Genomic DNA, 6,156 nt, shown 5'->3' on the forward strand with positions numbered 1-6,156 from the left:
CATGTTGGGGGCTTGAGCTCACCTAGGTGCTTGTTACCTTCAGCTCTTATCTAACCAGTGAACTGTGGCTGGTGGTTTTCACTTTTCATTTTTCCAACTTTAATTTACAATCCAACTCACTGCTGACCACCCAGATGGTCTTATTAACAAAATAAAAAAAGTTGTCAGGAGATTGGAGCAATGTGTGCGGGGATGGCATTTAACTAGGTCTACAATGCTGACCAATGTGTGACGTGGTCCCGTATGGAGTAAGAACACTATCAAAAAGATGTATGCGTAACTTTATGTATTCATATTCATATTTTTAAATTCATATTTTTAATTTTTATACATTTGTGCGTAAATTACATAGGCATGCAAAATAGGTTTTCATACATGTGTGTTTTATGTAGTGTGACTCTAAAAGCTATGACTGTAAACATTCATGAGTACACTCTATTTCTACGACTACAATTCTTGAGTGTGAACACGAATTCAAGTTTACGGTACGAGTTAAAAAACAGTTGAAATGACGTCACTGCGTCCCAGGCAGGTAATCGAACCTCGATTACATTTAATGCGCATGCGTCACAGGTAAAAATGGCTAACCGACCGGAGGCTTCTAGCCCAGGCTCAGCATCACAGGTAAAGTGAAAAACGTCTTTATTCAACATTTTTCATACGGTTTTACTACTGTGATAGCACTTTATAATGATATACATTCCTGCAACTCATAGACGTTATTGCTTTAGCTTGCAACCGAACGATATTTACTTGCTGTTAACTCTAGCTAGCTAGCGCTATACGTTAGCTAGCGCTATACGTTAGCTAGTAACGTTAGCTAGCGCTATACGTTAGCTAGTAACGTTAGCTAGCGCTATACGTTAGCTAGCGCGGATTAAGTGCTCTGTGTGAAAGTAACGTTATAGTTCGTTAACTCAGCTGCAACGTAATCATATGTTTAACCATTTCGACCAGATCATTAGTGTTAACAACTGAGCCAGGTATATAGTTAACACCAGCAAGTCATTGTAATGTTACTGAGCATGATGTGCTAAACAGTAACTTAAGACTCAGTGGCCAGTCCCTGCTTTTTATTCATGGAGGACCTGAACGATTGAGGGTTAAAAAAAAAAGTTAAACTAATCCATTGATATGTAATGCAACATGTATTAAAAAAAGTTTTTCAAGGTCATCACTACATTCATCTACTGTAGTGAGATATATGGCAATAGCCTGCAGTTAGTCAAACTATTTCTGATTTTGATTTCTGATTCTGATTGAGACCAGCTGCAGGAGGTCAGCGGACTATGGATACAAATTTTAAATAGATTATTTTGCTTTGAATATTTTATGAAGCTGGCATTAAAACTGTTGGATAAAACAAAGTAAACTGCATTCATCCTAACATAATCAGTAATTGAGAATGTAGACATATTGTTAGGTTGTTCTGTGTTGATGGATGATAACAAATGAGAATAATAGTTTACCATTTTATATAACCTGCGGTTACACTGGAATTGTGTCAGTAGATAAGAGAGACCGCATGATAAGGTATATTCACATTTGTTGTTCAGTATGGCAAAGGAGTATTGTACAACAATTTGACTAGATGATAAGGTACATTCTTGTCTCAACCATTCTTACGCAACACCTGATTTTGTGGTCAACTTCATATAAGTCTCTTGCCTGTATATATTGTACCATGGGAGGTTGCCGTTGGGAAGCATATGAATGGAAAAGCCAGACCTACACAGAGCTAACAGCCGAGGCAGAACTGTACGGGCTGGGTACTCGGGTGTGTTGGATGGGAGGGTTTGTAGTCACTTAAACAACCAGGCCCTCAAGGATGTGGGGATGTGTGATTCTTCATAGGGACTGTAACAACACATCCTAGTAGCTCTGCATGGGTTTCTGGCTGCTTTTAATTAAGCATTTGTTTTCTGCACGAATAACCGTTGAATACAGACTGAAATGTATTTCCTTCTTCCTAAAGGTGGATGCAGTCTTCATTCTGGAGAACAGCCACCCTGTCTTCAGTGAGATTGGTTCTGCCAAACACCGCATGGAAATAAACATCAATTCTAAAACATTATGACACTAGCCTTATGCCATGGGCAAACCTTTGACAGGGTGTAACAACTCACTCCAAAGGAAAACTACCCAGTAACTTCATTGTATTGTTTTGACATTTTTATTTAAAAACTTCTGTGAATAACCTTTACTCATTGTTACAAAGTCATTGCTTTGCTGTTAATGATATGCAGTGGTGCTCATAAGTTTACATGCCCATGCTTTAGTTGACTAAGAAGAGGATTAAAAAAAAAATCATGTTTTGGAAATTTATCTTAATGCCTTAATTAAAAATGAGGAAAAAAATCCAACCTTTTAAGGACACCAATTGTCTTTGAATGAATAATGTATTGTAAATGTTTTTACTTTAAATCAGGCATAAGTTACACCCCCCTATGTTAAATTCCCATAGACAGATTTTTATTATTAAAGGCCAGTTTATTTCATGGCTCAGGATACTGTGCATCCTTATAAAACTCCCTTGGCCTTTGGAATTAAAAAGCCGCCGCCCCTCCCCCATTAAAACGTCCAGTCGTTTCCATTGTCGCTCGTTTCCCTCTATGGGATTTACATAGGGGTTTATACTTATGCCCCCTGTTTTTAACATGGGGGGTGTATACTTATGCCCCCGATTTTAACATAGGGGGTTGTATACTTATGCCCCCTGTATTTTAACATAGGGTGTATACTTATGCCCTGTTATTTTAACAGGGTTGTTACTTATGCCCCCTGTATTTTACTAGGGGGTTATACTTATCCCCCTGTATTTTAACATAAGGGGGTGTATACTTATGCCCCTGTATTTTAAGTTGGAACATTTACAATACATTATCAAAGGAAATTGTGTCCTTATAGGTTGGTTTTTTCCTCATTTTTTAAATTAGGCATTAAGATAAATTTCCAAAACATGATTTGTCTTTTCCTTTTTTAGTCAACTAAGCATTGGCATGTACACTTATGACACAAACTGTACTCACTGTTACTCCCATGTTAAAATTAACAAACCTTTTGTAACGGTCAGTCTTTGTGGCAAGTGTTGAACTTCATACCATTAAATCTTTTAGACATTTCTTTGTGTCCACTTTCAATGCACTAAACCATTGCTATGTAAATGTCTCTGCCAATTATCTGACGATGCCGAGGATTGATCATGGACTGTACAGTTTCCATAAAGCTGAAGTCAATGGGCACTCAATCTGTGGGACTTCAACTCCATAGGTTCTTCAGGCACACCTTCAAACATCTCCCAGTCAGTTCCAAACAGCTCCATGTTCTGAAAATCATGTTACCGTATTTTGTGATACATTTAGAATATTTGAAAACACAGCCAAGTCACCATTGCCCTACAAATACCTAGAGCAGAATAAAGACTAAAAATCTATCATAAATTTGCTCAGTTAGTTTGGTCTAATTGTGTGCTTAAGCTCAACACACTACTCTTACATACTTCTATATCATTCAAAAAAACTTTCTTCTAGAGTTATTACACCCATTTTTTTTTTATTTCAGCTTGTTTCATATAAATCTACATCCACACCTTCAGGTTGAAAATTTGTAGCTGCACTTTGCCTTTAGAGACCACCTTGAGAGAGAGCTTCAACAAACCTGCAAATCTCCATCTGGTCACAGGGTTCTGCATGTGACCCATAACCCAGAGTTGGTTAGGGGAGAGTCCACCTTCAGATTTTAAGGATGGTTGTCCCTGCCCTCGAAGGTGTGAAGGGCCTCTGCCAGACGTGGAAGAACATTTAGTGGGCACAAAATCAATGTACAGCTCTGACAAATCCAACAGGCCATCATCTTTTAGACTGAAGAACTCATATACAGATGAGTGACACAGGTCCAGACATCTCGCCATAGCCCTTAATCCAGATAAGAAATAACAGGACTTACTCAACTCAAAAGTATCATTCATATAGTCCTACTTAAAATCATTCCAACAATGATTTAAAACATCACTATGAATATACTGTAGACTATTAACCTTTGGTTGTGTACGCGTCGGCCAGCAATGAGCTTCTTCTTTCAGTGCCTTTAACACTGAACATGTTTTTTTATAGCAATGCCGACATTTTTACCACCTTTGTCGCCCCTGACCCTTAAATGAATGAGAAATTTATAATTCTCATAAGCTCATTTATATATCTTAACAAAATAACCATTGAACATAACTGAAGTGTTCAAAAATAGCATAGAAACAGTAACCAAGATATCATTATTACCTGGAAGGCCAGCCATAGTTTTCCACTGCCTTCAGGAAAATGAGGGCAGGGTTTGAGCAGTTGTTTGTTGCTGGATCCAGATATTGTATCTATACAGACAGTTTCATTAGTGAATCTTGAAGAAAAAAACAAATAGCATAAATAACTTAAATATGCTGTCGTACACAGGACATATGCATAAGTCCCTGAGTTTGTGGGTTAGCCTGGGTAGGGTTTCTACAGTCACGACTCCTGGATGTTGATGGATTAGAAAAACGTTTTGTTTTTCATGTACTCTTGTGGCAACCCGGGTTAACGTATACGCCAGAAATTGTGCTTTGGCTGACACCCAGCAGGTTGGCGATACAAAACACTGGTAAGGGCATGTAAATAAGCTGGGACAGCAGCTCCTCTGAAAAACAAAATCTTAGTCGGCCGCATACTCTTCTAATAAAAACACAGGGACTCTTTGGGAAAGAACAGCGTGGATCAGTCTTTGGAGGGTTAAAATACACTCCACAATTTCAGCTGGGATGTTTAAAGGTAAATGCAGATGTGAAATAAAGGCTTCCTGATTAATAACTTACTGGGAGTAGTCCATAAAGTGAGGTTGACTTAATATGTCAGTGATCCTTGACTCCAAACGCTGCAGTAACCAGTAGCCGTGGTGCCTTGTAATGCCAAAATACATATTAGATGCAATTCATGGTACAGAACTTATCTGTACCAATTCAACATTATAGGATTACGTTAGGCTAAATATCTTTTAAAAACATTACAACTTAATATGTTGGGCGTAGTTACCGTCTCATTACTGCTCTGTTCAACATGCTAAGCAGTGAGGTTTATTTCAGGTAACGTTACTGCATCTTGCAGTTCATCAGCAAAACAGGTCGAGTTCTAACATCACTAACTTTCACACAGAGCACTTAATCCGCGCTAGCTAACGTATAGCGCTAGCTAACGTATAGCACTAGCTAACGTATAGCGCAAGCTAACGTATAGCGCTAGCTAACGTATAGCATTAGCTAGCTAGAGTTAACAGCAAGTAAATATCGTTCGGTTGCAAGCTAAAGCAATAACGTCTATGAGTTGCAGGAATGTATATCATTATAAAGTGCTATCACAGTAGTAAAACCGTATGAAAAATGTTGAATAAAGACGTTTTTCACTTTACCTGTGATGCTGAGCCTGGGCTAGAAGCCTCCGGTCGGTTAGCCATTTTTCACCTGTGACGCATGCGCATTAGATGTAATCGAGGTTCGATTACCCTGGCCTGGGACTGCAGTGACGTCATTTCAACTGTTTTTTAACTCGTACCCGTAAACTTGAATTCGTGTTCACACTCAAGAATTCGTAGTCGTAGAAATAGAGTTGTACTCATGAATGTTTACAGTCATAGCTTTAGAGTCACACTCACATAAAAACACACATGTATGAAAACCTAATTTTGCATGCCTATGTAATTTACGCACAAATGTATAAAAATACAAATATGAATTTAAAAATATGAATATGAATACATAAAGTTACGCATACATCTTTTTGATAGTGTTCTTACTCCATAGTCCCGGTGTGTGCTGCTGCTCCTCTTCCATGAAGACCAAGTGGGGGAAGACCGCCTCAGCCCTTAAGTGTTTAGTGTTTAGAGTTTATGGGCCTTGTTTTGATCGCACAAGTGCAATTACAAATGCAAAGTAATACATCTTGGGTACACAGACTGTGGGCCGTCCCTATGCAGTGGACACCTGCTATTTTGGTTCGTGCAGATGAAGTAGTGCAAAGTGCAAAAAGGCATGTTAAAGTACAATATAGATCATAGGGTGGGGTGGTTAATACTAATAATCTTCTCTGGACCCTCTATAGTTTGCCCACCAGCCTCGTCTGGGAGTGGACGATGCTG

General features: G+C 38.6%; 1 long non-coding RNA gene across 1 annotated transcript; it reads left to right on the forward strand.

The window, feature by feature from the left end:
* The first annotated feature begins 575 nt into the window (after positions 1 to 575).
* On the forward strand, positions 576 to 2,307 carry LOC116683151 (uncharacterized). Its single transcript, XR_004330531.1, has 2 exons — positions 576 to 624; positions 1,976 to 2,307. It is a non-coding gene; the product is annotated as an uncharacterized LOC116683151 (long non-coding RNA).
* Positions 2,308 to 6,156: the final 3,849 nt, after the last annotated feature.

The sequence above is a fragment of the Etheostoma spectabile genome, chromosome 3 (assembly GCF_008692095.1).
Source record: "Etheostoma spectabile isolate EspeVRDwgs_2016 chromosome 3, UIUC_Espe_1.0, whole genome shotgun sequence".
NCBI lineage: Eukaryota > Metazoa > Chordata > Actinopteri > Perciformes > Percidae > Etheostoma > Etheostoma spectabile.